The 15,152-nt window shown below is 54.4% G+C and overlaps 1 protein-coding gene across 2 annotated transcripts in view; it reads right to left on the bottom strand.

Moving 5' to 3' along the window:
- SCAMP4 (secretory carrier membrane protein 4) overlaps positions 1-6,569 on the bottom strand; it is a 32,520-nt gene extending 25,951 nt beyond the window's left edge. The window contains exon 1 of one of the 2 annotated variants that reach the window (XR_004624545.1): positions 6,454-6,569. The gene's annotated coding sequence lies outside the window, so the exon portion shown is untranslated. Of the gene's footprint in view, positions 1-127; positions 803-6,453 lie in introns of those variants that run through there. The other variant, XR_004624544.1, reaches the window with a different exon arrangement.
- Between the last annotated feature and the right edge of the window lie 8,583 nt (positions 6,570-15,152).

Below are 15,152 nucleotides of genomic sequence, written 5' to 3'. Positions count from 1 at the left end.
GGGCTACCTCCTCGCGCCCGGCGCCCCCCGCCCGCCGAGATACGCACCCCCTGCCCGTCGCCACCCCGGCTCGCCGTCCGTGGGAGCCCGGGCCGCGAGAGCCGAGCCCCCGGCCCCCCGCGCTTACCTGAAGAACCACACGCGAGCTCTGCGCCTCACAAGGCTTAGCAACCGACCGCCTGCCCCGCCTCCGCCCGCGCCGCGGGGCACGACGGGAGCGTAGTTCCTGGGGCGGGGTCGGCACGGAACCGGGGCGGGGCCGGGACTACAATCCCCACAAGGCTGCGCAGCGGGCCGCGGAGCGCCGCCCATCCCCCCGAGCGCCGCTCCGGAGACCCGCTGGAGCGCGGGGAGCGCCGAGTTGAGGTTTCGAGACCTCTTTGGGCGGCCCGGAAAAGAGGACCCTGGGGGCCGTTGGGGAAATCAGACTAGGGAGACTGAGCCAGAGGCGGACACGACACCCGCAGCAGCGCTCCCCGAGCCCAGTGTGCTGCTGCCACGTGGCTCCAGAGGGGCTGTCCGCAGGGACCTGGGTGGGTCAGGTTCTCACAGTGGTCTAGGACTGGGCGATTCTTGGCCTCGGTTTTCCCATCTGTACAGTAGGGGAAGGGGCCCTCTTGACTCTTTCCGGCGAAACGTGCTGATTTTACGAGCAACTCCAGGGATTCATTCTGGTCAAACAGATTTAACCCAGCGGTTCTCTACACTGGGCAACGTCTGGGAACATTCGTGGTTCTTGTGACCCCGGGGCGGGGGGTGCACTTGGCATCAAAACCTGGAGGCCAGGGATGTCACTCAACACCCTGCGGTGCACAGGACGCCCCCAACACAACCAGCCCCAAGTGTCCACAGCGCACGGCTTGGAAAATCCTGGTTTAACCTCATTGCTGAGCAAGGAGAAGAATTCAGGTCTAAAAGGGCCCCGAAAGGGGAAATTTCATGTTTCCGTTGTCTCCCTGTTTCCTTCCTGCAAGAACTAAGGAATTCCCCCTGAGGATCTGTCAAATGTCTATCCTGGGAGGGGGCGCCTGGAGGGGAGAACCCTCCTCCCCGGGCTGCTGCTGCCACCAGGCTCCTCAACCCTGCAGGGCCCTGAGAATCCATCCCTGTGGGTTTCTCTTCGTTTGCAAAGCATCCCCTCAATCCCCATTTATTCCTGGGAAAACAACACTCCAGGAAACAATTTTGCTCACAGTTGGTCACCTTCCTTTTTCTCTTCCAAATAAAAAGTCAGATTAATGTGTGCTTTCATTTTCTTTTTTATGCATCTCTCCAGCCCTGGATGTGCCACTCAAGCTAGCCTAGAACTCCTGTTTTGGTGATTATTCTTTTTAAAATTCCATGGTGTTTGATTGGCATGTTGTTAAAAACAGAGACTAGATTTTCTGCCTGTAAAAAAAATTAATCTCTTCAATGTATTTTTCTGCCTATTTTTTTTAAGTTAGCTTTACACCCAACTCAGGGCTCAAACTCATGACCCCAAGATCAAGAGGCGCACACTCCACCGACTGAGCCAGCAGGTGCCCCTTTTCCTGCCTATTTTTAATCTCAGGATAGAAGAAGGCATACAGCTGGGGGTGTGAAGTGGTACAGCCAGTATGGGAAACAGTTCGGCAGCTCTTCCAGAAGAACTACCCTATGACCCAGGGATGCCACTTCTAGGTATATATACTAGAGCACAGAAAGCAAGGACCCAAATGGATACTGGCCCAGCGTGTTCACAGCACCATTATGCACAATAGATAAAGGGTGGAAATTCAAGCATCAACGGGTGAATGGATAAGCCAAACGTGGTCCATCCAGACACTGGAATACGATTCAGTCTTAAGAAGGAAGGGATCCTGACACCTGCTACAACACGGATGGACCTTAAGGACACTGTGCCCAGTGAAATAAGCCAGACACAGAAGGACAAACACCATGATTGTACTCCTATGAATCCCAGATAGTCAGACTAACAGAGACAGAAAGTAGATGGTGGGAGTCAGCAGGGAGGCGGGGGACAAAGAGTGACTGTGAGTGGGTCCGGGAATTCCTTCCGGGGTGATAAATATTTTGTACAACGAGATGGAGTTGATGGTTTGGCAATATTGTGCGTATGCTCTCTATGCCATGGAAGGGTACTCTCTGATTTTACGTTGTGTGAAATCTGCCTCAAAAAATTTTTAAAAGACATACAGGAAGAAAACATCTTTGGGGTGCCCAGATGGCTCAATAGGTTAAGCGTCTGCTTTGGCTGGGGTCATGATGTCAGGGTCCTGGGATGGAGCCCCACGTCGGGCTCTCTGCTCAGTGGGGGATCTCTTCTCTCTCTCCCTCTGCCGCTCCCCCTGCTTATGAGCTCTCTCGCTCTCGCTCTCTCTCAAATAGATAAAATCTTTAAAAAAAAAAAAAAGAGAGAGAGAGAGAGAAGATCTTTGCTTCCCTATGTCCTGTCTGCGTCCCACCTTCATTTCCTTGCAGGCCAGGAGTGGACCACTTCTCTGAAATCCTCTCTCTGCAACCTTCAGAGGTTGGCTGGCCCCCAACCCACCTGTCCGCTGTGGGAGGCCCCCTGCCCCAGGGGACCCTGCTGTCAGGCTGTCCATGCAGACATGGGGCATATAAAACGCATCCATACACAAAGAACTCCACTCCAGGCAGGAAAGCCAAAGGGGACCTCCCCCACCCCCACCCCAATCTTCCTAACAAAAGTCAAGTGCAGCGTCTGTGTCGGAAGGGCAGCGCCAAGTCCGGGAGGGGAAGGCAGTGTGGTCGAGAGAGCAAAGCCCGGCAGCCACGGTAGCCCAGAGCTGGAAACGCGCCAAGTGTTCACCGATGGACAACTGGATAAACGCTTGCATGTTATTCAACACTGGTCCTGGATCAGTGAGGGGGGAGGAAGCCACCTGTGCCTTTGTTTTTAGGACTTGGAGTGCAGTGGGAGTGGAAGCGGATTGGCGTCTCCTTTGTGGGAGCCCCACAGACGCTGGGGCCCTGGAAGTGTTGTGCTTTGCCTGCTGGCACCTAACTCCTCTTCTGCACACCGCAACCCAGTGTTTTTGTCCATACAGTGCCTGGGATCCCTCTGCCACCTTAGCCCCATCAATCAGAGCATTTCCCTCCCCCGGCCTCGGTGATTGGTTCAGAAATGGATTTATGGCTCAAAGGGACCAATGAGAGTCAGCCTTGGGGTTTTGTTTGAAATACAAGCAGAGTCCTTTTCGTTGTGTTATAGAGTTAAAGCCTGGAGCTTCCAGGAGTAATTTTCACTACCCAGTAGTGGAGCTTGTCTGAGAATTAAGCCCAAGCAGAAGAGAGCAGATCCCAAAGAGAAGGAGAGGTCCATGCCTTGATCACATTTGAGCACCTGGATCTAGCCTTGCCTGAATCAGGAGCCCTTGGGCCTTCCCGCGTTTTGTTTTGTTTGGTGTGGTTTTTATGACATCAGCTAATTTGAGTTACGGTTTCAGTCCTTTATAAACCAAGAGCTTCTGTCAATAGGGTCCCTTCTGTTCTGACATTGCGCATCACGTGGCACCTTTCTCAAGTCACAGGATCCTCAAAACTCACGGGGACAGGCAAGTCGTGTCCAGAACCAGCAGGCTGGGAAAACCTGGGAATTGGTTCCCCAGGTGTAAGCTGAGTGGCGGCAGAAAGTGCCCTGCGGTGTCAGAAGCCTGGGTCAGCTCCTGGCAGGCGGCACGGCCATAAGCTCTTCCACAGCCACAAGGCAGTCCACAAATGAATCTGGGGAGGAGAAGGGATTCCCTACAAGCTGGACCATATCTCTGTGGGGCTGGGGCAAAACTCAACGTTCCTGGTGCCACGTCGTGGGCGTTCGTTTGATCTGGCTCGTCACCCTCCTAATGTCTGAGGGTGCTCCGTACATGCTTCCCACGCTGTGGGGTCCTCAGGCCAGGCTCCTCCTGCAAACTCGGGGAGCATTTCCTTCCATGCCCACGGAAGGCAGATTAAAGCCACCGGAGATCCGCAAGGAGGGAAAGGTGCCGTGTCCTGCTTCCTGAAGATAATGGGACACGTTACTGCCCCCAGCAGGCCTCTCCACAAGTGAATCCCGGCCTCCTTAGCCAGACCGCAGGAGAGCTCCTTGCCCCTACGACACTCCTGCTGCCACACAACTGATCACATGCCAACCATCTGTCACTTCCCCCGCAGCCAGAAAACATTTGTTTCTGAAAAACAAACTGCACTGTCCTAAGTTCTAAACCTCTTTGCTCACATCTCTTTAACCCTTACTTTACACAGAATTATAAACCCACCTGGTTCTGATTTCCCAGGCCCCAGAGCTGAGAGTAACAATTAATGATTAATATTTACTGAGTGCTTGTTTGCAGCCAGACACCGTTCAAAGCACTTGACATCGTCTCCTTTGTCCTCATGACAATCGTATACAGGCCGAGCCTGTACCATCTGAGCCACCCAGGCGCCCCAAGTATCCTCGTTTTAAAGATGAGAAAACATTGCGGGGCACCTGGGTGGCTCAGTCAGTTAAACACCTCCCTTCGGCTCAGGTCATGATCCCAGGGTCCTGGGATCGAGCCCCACATCAGGCTCCCAGCTCAGAGGGGAGCCTGCTTCTCCCTCTGCCAGCTGCTCCCCCCACTTGTGCTCTCTCTCTCAGTCTCTGACAAATAAATAAATAAAATATTTTTTAAAAAGGATCCCTCATTAAAAAAAAAAAAGATGAGAAAACATTGCAACCACTGTCCTTTTGGTCATTTGACGATTACGATCAGGTTTATGTGTGTGCCTTCCCCACTCACACCCCAAGGCACGGTTTGCTTGCTTCGAGGAACCCTGTCCGAACAGCACCTGAGTTCCACAACCTTGGAATGACCTCTTCACATGTCATGGGGCTGGAAATGCATCCCAGGGGGCACACAATTCCAATGGACTCGCCGAAACCCTGGCCATGTGGGACTGGGGTGTCCGAGAAGCCCCACTTCAAGTAGTCCTTATTCTGTCCTGGCCTACCCTTTTATCTGATGGTCTTCCCAGAACTTGTTACTATTCACTGGTGGTATTCATCTAGAAGCTCTGTTGCACCGGAGCTGGCAATCCTGTTCATGGCGGTGTCCGCATCACCTGGCCCAGGGTGAGTGCTCAATGTAGGCCACCAGCCAATGTTAGTGTTATTATTATTATTTTAACAAGACAGACGGGATCGCCCACGTATTCCCTGAGGAGCCCTGCGCAGCCTCCCCAACCGCTAAGGATCCAGGGGGCACTGTCGTCACTTACCTACCAAAGGTAGCATGTCCCAGTCCCTGGCTTCAGGCCTGATCAGCAGGTGCCGTGATTAGAACGCTTCCCAAAACATCCACCCCGCAGCCCTGCCGCCTCCCGGATCTGAGGGACCCACAGCCTTGCCCCCTCACCACCACCACCACCATCTGGGAGACCCGGCGTCAGGTCACTCAGGGAAGCAGGGGTGGTCTCCCAGTGGGAGCACCATAATACACACTCCTTCAGAAATGCAGGCTCTTGGGCACCACTCCACACCTGCTGAATCGGAAACTCTGGGCTGGGCCCCAGCCATCTGTGCTTCAACCGGCCGCCCCTGGGGATTCCAGCACCGCCCCCCCCAACTTCGGGAACCAGGCCCTTTGCTCCCCCACATTTGCAATGTCTGGAGATGTCTGTGGTCGTCAGGACTGGGGGTGCTTCTGGCACTGGGGGGGGCAGGGATGCTGCTGACCCCCCCACACTGCCCAGGATGCCCCCACAGAGAGTGACCTGCCCAGAATGTCAGCAAGGCCCAGGGGGAACAAACCCGGCATTAATAATTTGGAAAAAATATTGAGTCTGCCCCTGCGCACGCTGGACGCCAGAGTAAACCCCCAGGGGTAGAGGGTACAAACCAGGGCGACCCCATCGTCTGTGAGTCACCCCGACTCCGTGTGTGGTGAAGTGTGTGCGGCATCCCGGGACCTAGGGAGTCCGATGGTTACCGAACGCAGTCTCCTGGGGGTGCGTGGAACCCCCTGATCCAGGGGGTCTCACTTGGGGGGGTGTGATCCTGCTCCCCAGGGACACTGGTGACGTCTGGGGACATTTTTGGTTGTTTCAACTCCAGCGAGGCTCCTGGCATGGAGTGTGTGGGGCCAGGGATGCTGGCCGCTACCGCACAGTGCCCAGGACGCCCACAGCCAAGAGTCATGCATTCCGAGCGTCCATAGAGCTGAGGCTGAGAAATCCTGCCCAAGAGCTGAGCGGATACACTAATCACGCTGAGGGACCCTGGACAGGGTCGTGGGGCCCCGAGTCTCAGTTTCCCCACCTGTAAGTTGGGAATGGTGACAGGACCTATTCGCATTAGGTTGTTGCAAAGACAGGGACGAGCGCGGCCAGGACAGACCCAATCCCTGGGTCTGGGGTGGGGGGGGATCTATTAGGCGGCAGACCCGGCCCCTTAAAACCGAGGCCCTTCTCCGGCGGGACGATACCTACCTAGGGAAATGGGGGCCCTTCTTCAAGAGAAGGCCGTGCGCCTGTGTCAGGAGCTGGAGGAACCCCCGTACCTTCCTAGACCCCTGCTCGGTCCTCTAGGTCCCCCGGCCGACCCTGTGCGGCCCCCCGAGCGGCCGACTGGCACCGGGGCCACATCCCGCCCCCGCGCGGGAAGAGCAATTTCTATTGGTCATAAGGCAGCTGCGGCGAGGTCCGATTGGCCAAGAGGAGCGTCGCTGCGAGTGATGGACGGGGTGGGGTGGGGCGGGGCCTCCGGGCCGGGGGCGGGGCGGGGAGGCGGAGGGCTGAGTGCCCTGCCGCCACGTGGGACCGCAGGGGCGGTGAGGTTGCAAGTCCTCCTCCCATCAGGTCCCTCTTTTCCTTTCTCAACGGGGAAACTGAGTCTCCGCTTCCTGCTGTTGTTCAGAATGTTATTTCCAATACCCTAGGTGGTGTTGGTGATGATTTTTTTTCGCATTACTTTTGATTTTTAAATATATTTCAATAAAATAGTATTTACCTCCACCACGGAGGTATTTGTTGTTTTGGGGGATGTTTGGGTTTTGTTTTTTGTTTTTTCCCTTTCGTGAATTTTGGGCGCAACGTGAGCGCCTCACTCTCTTGACCCAGGCTCCAGCTCTACAGAAGAGCACTGGGCAAGTGAGCTCCTGGGTCCACAATCTTGGACCTCTATGCTGAGGTCAGTCATTACTCCCAGATGCACCCTTCAGGAGATGAAGAGAGAGGGGACCTTGTCCTTACATTTAAAAATCGAATAATCAGGGCACAGGGAGCACGATCCGGGCTCAATCCAGGACCCCAGGATCATGACCTGAGCCAAAGGCAGACACCTAACTGACTGAGCCACCCGGGTGTCCCGAGGGTGATGTTTTCAAGGTTTCCGCACATAGCTGGTGCTTCACCCCTGCTTACAGCTGAATAATGTTCCAGTGTGATGGGTTACGTTTGTTTTCCGCTTGTCAAGCCGTGAACATTCGGGTTGTTTCCACTTCTTGGGGATGATAAGTAACGCTGATTTGAACATGCATGCACAGGGTTGTATGTAGACGTATGCTTTCATCTGCAGCATCAAATAGTAACTCAGCCTTTAACCGCAGGAGGGGCGGCCCGCCTGTTTTCCCAGCGCTGCTGCCGGGTCGCGAGCTCCCACCCGCCTGTGCGTGAGGGTCCTCACTGTTCCATATGCTCACCAACATTCAGTATGGCCTGTCTTTTTGAAGACAGCTGTCGGAGCAGGTGACAAGTACCATCTCGCTGTGGTTTTGGCTTGCATTGCCCCGATGACGCGAGACATTGAGGTGACGATAATTATGGAACACCTGCCGTGCTCCAGGCCCTTTCTTGGGAAAACGGACTTGATCTTTGCCCCAGCAGCGCTCCCGAGCCCTGGAAGGAGGCAGATGACAGCCAAGGAAAACAGAACAAGGGTGAGATCGTGCTCGTAGGGCGAGTGCTCTGCGGAGGGTGGGAGCCAGTGTCATCTTCGCAGGGACAGAAGTGGTCAGGGAAGGCCTCTCCACGGAGGTGACACTTTCCCCGAGCCCTGGACAGTGAAATGTTTTCTGTGGGGAGAGCATTCCATGTGGAGGGGGCAGGCAGTGCAAAGGTCCTGAGGCAGGACCGAGATCCCACAGGTTGAAGTTTGGTGAACACAGGGGCTCGTGAAGGAAAAGCCGAGAAAGCCAGAATGCCACCACTCTGCAAAACCATTTGGCAGTTTCTTTTCTTCCTTCTTTTTTTTTCTTTTTTAAGAATTTTATTTATTTATTTATTTATTTATTTATTTATTTGACAGAGAGAGCGCGCAAGCAGAGCAGGGAAGCAACTGGCAGAGGGAGAAGGAGAAGCAAGCTCCCTGCTTAGAAGGGAGCCGGATGCAGGGCTCAGTCCCAGGAACTTGGGATCCTGACCTGAGCCAAAACCAAGAGTTGGTCACTCAACTGACGGAGTCACCCAGGCGCCCCTGGGAGCTTCCATTAAAGCTAAACTCACGTACATTCTATGACCACCCGAATCAACTCCTGAATATATAGGCACCTGTTACGGACTGAATTGTGCGCCTCCAGATTTACACCCTGAGCCCCTAACTGCCAAGAGCTCAGAATGTGGCTGTATTTATAATTTTTTTAGATTATTTATTTATTTATTTGACAGAGAGAGAGACAGTGAGAGAGGGAACACAAGCAGGGGGAGTGGGAGAGGAAGAAGCAGGCTCCTAGCGGAGGAGCCTGATGTGGGGCTCGATCCCAGAACGCTGGGATCACGCCCTGAGCCGAAGGCAGACGCTTAACCGCTGCGCCACCCAGGCGCCCCTGAATGTGGCTGTATTTAAACACAGGGTCTTTAAGGGGCTGCTTAAGTTCAGATGAGGTCACAAGGGTGTCCCTGATCCAGTGTGACCGGTGTCCTTGTAAGAAGAGGAGGTCAGGACACAGAGGGACGACCCTGTGAGGACATGGGGAGAAGACGGCGTCGACACACAGAGGAGAGCACCCCTGGGAGGAACCGGCTGACACCCTGATCTCAGACCTCCCGCCTTTAGGAGAGAATAAATGTCTGTTGTTTAGGCCACCCCACCCCCGCCCATGTCACCACGTTGCGGCAGTCCCAGAAAACTGATACGGTGCCCAATAACATGAGTCATCTGTCCAGTAAAAGACTTGCATGAATGTAGCAACTGTCCTCATAATAGCCCCAAAGCAGAAGCAACCGAGGGTCGATCTGCAAGGGAACGGGTCAAGAAATCGCACTGCGTTCGCACCACGGAGTACTTGCCGCGGTGAGGAGGTGTCTCACCTCCGGAGTCTCACCGCACCGGGTGGAGCAAGGAACACCTTATACGACTCCATCCATGGAAAGTTCAAAATCCGGCGAAGCAAATTCATGGTGATGGAAGTCAACCTGTGGTACCCTCTGGGAGGGCAGGGGAGGGCCAGGGCCAGGGCAGGAGGGACCCTCCGGGGCCAGGGCGGGGAATGGAGGACGCGGGGAACAGTGCATGGGCACCTCTATGTATACACAGACATATGGACATGTGGACATAAAAGCAAGTTTTTATAAAGGTTTTATTTTTGAAGAACTGTATACCTGCTCCCTGGCCCCCCACACGCACAGACTTCCCCATTATCAATGTCTGTCACCAGATGGGACATTTGTCACAAGGACAAACCAACAGCGACGTGCCTTTACCATCCAAAGTCCACAGTTGACATTAGGGCTCAGTCTCGGTGTTGTACGTTCCCTGGCTTTGGCCAAATGTGTACAGACATGTACCTACCAACACGGTGTCGTACAGAGTTGTTCCCTGCCCTAAAATCCCGCTGCGCCCCACCTGCTCGGCACCCTCGACCCTGGCATCCACAGACGTTCATCCTGCCTCATAGCTTCGCTTCGCTGAGCTGTGCAAGTAAGAGTTATGCACACTATGCTGTGTAGATTACATTTTCATTTTTTAAATATTATTTCTGGGTGCATCTGGGAGGATGTTTCTGGGTGAGATTATGATTGGAATTGGTCAGCCTGAGTAAAGCAGGTGCACCTCCCCCAGTGAGTGGATGGCATCTCGTCCATCAGGGACCTGAATTTTAAAGATGGGGAAGGAAGGGAGGATTCGTGCCTTCTGCCTGAGTCCTGGAGCCCTGGGGCCCTGGAGCCCTGGAGCTGGGCCCTTGGACTGGGACTCGATCTTGCCAGCAGTGGATCATGGGACTTCTCAGCCTCCGTAACTGCACGGGCCAATTCCTCCTAAGAAATCTGTCTGTAGGGGCTCCTGGGGGGCTCAGTCGGTGAAGCGTCTGCCTTTGGCTCAGGTCATGATCTTAGGGTCCTGGGATGGAGTCCCACATCGGGCTCCCTGCTCCGCATAGAGTCTGCTTCTCCCTCTCTCTCTGCCCCTCACCCCCCCCTCATGCACTTGCCTTCTCTCTCTCTCTCTCACATACTCTCTCTCAAATAAGGAAATAAAAATCTTAAAAAAAAAGAAATCTGTGTATCCATTCTCATATTCTTAGATACCCTATGGTTCTGTTTCTCTGGGGAACCCCAACTAACGCAAACTCCCAGGCGCTCCTCCAGGCACCCTCTTTTCTGCTTCTAAGTCCCACTCCTGCGGTGGGAAGGGGGGGCAGGAGAGGCAGGAGGCGGCACGTAGGCTAGGGGTGAGGGGTCTGGCTGAGTAGACAGAAGGAGAGGGCTGGGTCCCCAGGAAGGGCTTCCCGGGTGAAAGTCCCGAGCCCCCTGGTGCTGGCTCCCTGCAGCGCAGTCCTCCCTGCCCGCCCCGCACCCCCCCTGCTGGGCCAATGGCGCTATTTTAAGATGCCCCCCACTTCCTTCCTCACCCTGTCAGGAGCCCACTTCCTGACTGGGTCTCACTCTCTGCTCTCAGGGTGGGGTAAAGACAGACTTGCAAGTTGGGGTGTTTCTCTACCAATTCCAGGGGCCCCGACCCTGAACTTGGGTTTCCCTGTCCATTCTGCAAAGCAGGAGGGGCCATAGAATTTGCAGATCCCTGTTCAAAATGAAAACATGGGGCCCCTTGTTCAAAAATGATTAGGAATTTCAAGACAACAGCCACAGAGCAGTAACCCATGGGAGGGGCTTTTCGGAGCTTGAGGTTCTGGGTGACTGCACGGGTCTCAGCCCCCACAGCTTGTGCTGCCCTGAGCCCCGGGGCTGTGTCCACACCTCATGGTTCCATAAACTTGTATTTATCTATTTTATTGTGACAAAACATACATTAAGATTTGCAATCATAACCGTCTCCCATTGCACAGCTCCGCGGCATGAAGCACACTCACCCTGTCCTGCAGCCACCCCCACCCCCCTTCTCCAGAACATTCCATCTCCTCACACGGAGACTCTGTCCCCAGGAAGCATGGACTCCCCACCCCCTGCCCCAGCCCTGGCTCCCCCAGCTCCTCTCTGTCTTTGTGGACGGGACGCCTCTGGGAACCTCCTGGGAGTGGGGTCCTGAGGGATGTGTCCTTCTGGGTCTGGCTGCTCTCGCTGAGTCCGGCATCCTCAGGGTCCCTCCATGTCGTGGGAGGTGTCGGGGTCCATCCACTTCATGGCAGGTGTCAGCATCCTTGCTTTTGTAGCAAATGCCCCTGTCCGAGTCCCTCTCCCTCTCGGGCAGACCCCAAGAAGCAGAAACATTAACTTTGGGGGCGCCTGGGTGGCACAGCGGTTAAGCGTCTGCCTTCGGCTCAGGGCGTGATCCCGGTTATGGGATCGAGCCCCACATCAGGCTCTTCCGCTATGAACCTGCTTCTTCCTCTCCCACTCCCCCTGCTTGTGTTTCCTCTCTCACTGGCTGTCTCTATCTCTGTCGAATAAATAAATAAAATCTTTTAAAAAAAAGAAAAAAAAGAAACATTAACTTTGAACAGCCGGCCTTCTGGAGGCATTCGGCTTTATTTCAGCCTCTGCCAGATGGTAGCAGTGAGGCACACCAGGCGGGCAACCCCCAGACAACCTCAGAAGACACATCCAAGGGTGAAGAACTGACGACAGTCACCGGCGATCTCATCTCCCTGCACTGCTGCCCGTTCTCACCGTGGCGTTTTTCTCACAGGGGGTCCTATGGGTGCTTCGTTCCCTGGGCGCAGCAGTGTAGACCTTCTCGTTAGAATCCTCTGCTTCCGGGAATCGTCCCTGCGGGTCCCGGCCCATGAGGGTGAAATGCCCCGTATGCCGGCTTGTTTCTGGCCACAGTCAGAAATAACATGTGTGTCCATCAAGAGGGGACGGAGTGTACAGGCGGTGGGCCAGCCTGCGGTAGGAGAGAGGACGCAGCTGGGCCCAGGCAGAAGGGGCCACCTGTGCCGTTTGTTTGTTAAACGCTACTTTGTGTGTTTAAAAGTTTTTAAAACGGGAGGGATCTCTTTGCCCGTGCTCACAGGTGCACACAGATGGATGGCTTTCTCAGTGTAGAAACAGGAGCAGCTGGGAACAGCGGCTGCCTTGGGATGGAATCATCTATTTCCTGGGGAACGGGACCGGGAGCCGGACACTTTATACACTGTCTTTCAGACTCTTTGAATTTTGAACCATGAAAACATAAATGAAAGTAAAATATTAGAACAAACAAACGGGGCGCCCGGCCGGCTCAGTGGGTGGAGGGTGTGACTCTTGATCATGGGGTCACGAGCTCGAGCCCCACGTTGGGTATAGAGATTACTTAAAAAAATAAAGTCTTTTAAAAAAAATAAATAAACAAGCAAACAAACTGAAACTAAAACCCAAAGGGACTTGCACTGGTCTCTGTAGCAGAGAGCTGCAGTTTTGTCTGTTTGTTTGTTTCTTGTCGAGAGTTGACCACAGTCGCTCTATTGGGCTTCCTGTTGCTGTACTTTGAGGATGTTTTTCCGTTTTTCACAATTAGACACAACACAGGGACAGACAGCTATGGACAGAACTTGCTGTCCTCATTCCATATTATTTGCTTAGATCCTTAGAAGGAGAATTATTTTCCCTCCACTCCCTCCCATCCTCTGTTCTCTCCTTCAAATCAACATTGATTGAGCACCTACTGAATGTTAAGCCCTGACCTAGAAACACTAGAGACACAACAGGGATCAAAACAGATGCAGGTGCGTTTCCTCTTGGAGCTCACTGGCTAGACCGATGGCTCTAGAACTTTCTGGGTGATGGACACATTCTCCATCTGTATCATCTAGGAGCTACCAGCCTGCATGTGGCTCTTGAACACTTGAAATGGGCCCTTGCAACTGGAAACCTGAATTCTAAATTTTATTTACTTTTAATCAATTTATTTAAATATAAGAAGCCACATGGCACATGTATCTTCCACAGTGGACAGCACGTGGCTAGAATTCACGGCTCCGGGGTGGGAGCATTTTTAAGACCATTGATTCCTGTGGCCTGTTACTTCCACATAGGCTGAGTGTCTCAGGTCAGGAGAGAGGGAGAAACGCAGGGCCAGGACCGCCTGAGGTCACGGACCTGCCATCCACCGTTACAAAGTCTGTCCTATGGATTGGGGAATCATCCTCATGCCATGTGTCAGGCATCCAATCCATTTGTCGGACATCATGGGGGACAGTTGGGGACATGGTGGATGAAAGCCTGGGTCACTGCCATAAGGAGCTCATGGAATATGGGGAAGATAGATGATAAACAAGGAAACAACCCAAATACAATGCTTGGAAATAGAAGTCCTGTGATGGCAATAAAGAGGGTGATGGCACAGGGGTGTCTATGGCAGGGACTGGCTGGGTGTGGCTGGGAGGCAGGGGCTCTCTGAGGAGGTGATGTTTGAGCAGGGCCTGACGATGAGGAGGTGCTGGCCCTGGGGCTATCTGGGGACAGGGTACTGCAGGCAGGAGGCGTGGCTGGTGCAAAGGACCTGAGGTAGGAACAAACTCAGGAGGACAGCATGTCTGGGGGCAGAGACACCAAGGTGAGAAGGGGTAGGAAAGTGGGCCAGCGGCTGGACCACCCAGGACCTTTGGGAAGGGAGGAAAATACACGTGACTGTCTGGAAACATGGGGAGCCTTACAGCTGTGCTTTTATCTGGCAGAGTTTGCTCTGGTCAGTGGGGCAGCTCAGTGAGGCAGGGCCAACTGCATGTGGGTGGGGATCAAACCTCGTTCCCACCTCCTGGGCCCACCCCCCTTTCACTGGTATCTGCCAGTTTTGTCCTTCGGGGCAGAGTGGTCCAGCACGGAGGGGGAGGGCCTGTAGAGGAAGGAGGGCTGGGGAACGAGGCTGTGGACAGGCCTCTTGGTGCTCAAAGAAGTCACGAGGAAATCAAGGAAGTTGGCAGGAGCCTGGTGTGGTTGTGACCTTTGGAGCTCAGAAGCACTTCAGCTGACACAGGGAGCCTTGAGGGAGGCAGCCGGGCAGGGGGGCTCTGGAGCACCCCTGGTCAGTCCCCTGGGATGCAGCTGGGGGAGGTGGCCACAGGAAACCAGGGAAACAACCCCAGGGCAGTCTCCACTCCTGAGCCCAGGTCCTCTCCTGGCCCCTGCCAGGAGGACTGGGGCCCTGGGGGAGGGCTGGCTGGGAAGCCCAGAGCTTCAGGCTTATCTCTGTAAACAAAACTGAAGATTAGAGTCCCTGGGGGAGGAGTGGGGGCTGGGGCCGCGGGCATGGGGTGGAAAAGGCACGCAGGCAGGGGGAAATGGGAGGCAGGGTGGGGGCCGGGAGGGGCAAGGCTGTCCAGCTAATTCACAATCCCACCTCCTCCGGGCTGGGCCCCGTTGGCCTCTGCATACTCTGTCTCTGTCCCTGTCACCTCTTCTGCAGGCCTGTCCTGACCACTGTCTCAACAGAGGTCCATCAGCAAACTCCTGCCACACTCCCTGTTGGGCTGCCAACGGTCGACCTTATCTGTCTCTTGTTCCTTCCTCGTGTAATGTTCCGCTCCCTCCTTGTAGCGTTAAGGGGAGACTGGACTAGGGTGAGGAGTGTGAGACACTCCCCAAACGCACAAGTTTAAGGGACACCTAAAAGCTCAGCTGCAGGGGCACCTGGGTGGCACAGCGGTTAAGCATTTGCCTTTGGCTCAGGGCGTGATCCCCGCGTTATGGGATCGAGCCCCACATCAGGCTCCTCCGCTATGAGCCTGCTTCTTCCTCTCCCATTCCCCCTGCTTGTGTTCCCTCTCTCGCTGGCTGTCTCTATCTCTGTCGAATAAATAAATAAAATCTTTAAA

This window comes from Ailuropoda melanoleuca, chromosome 4 (genome assembly GCF_002007445.2).
Source record: "Ailuropoda melanoleuca isolate Jingjing chromosome 4, ASM200744v2, whole genome shotgun sequence".
Lineage (NCBI taxonomy): Eukaryota > Metazoa > Chordata > Mammalia > Carnivora > Ursidae > Ailuropoda > Ailuropoda melanoleuca.
Note: the sequence above shows the minus strand (reverse complement) of the source record. Positions and strands in the feature narration are given on the sequence as shown.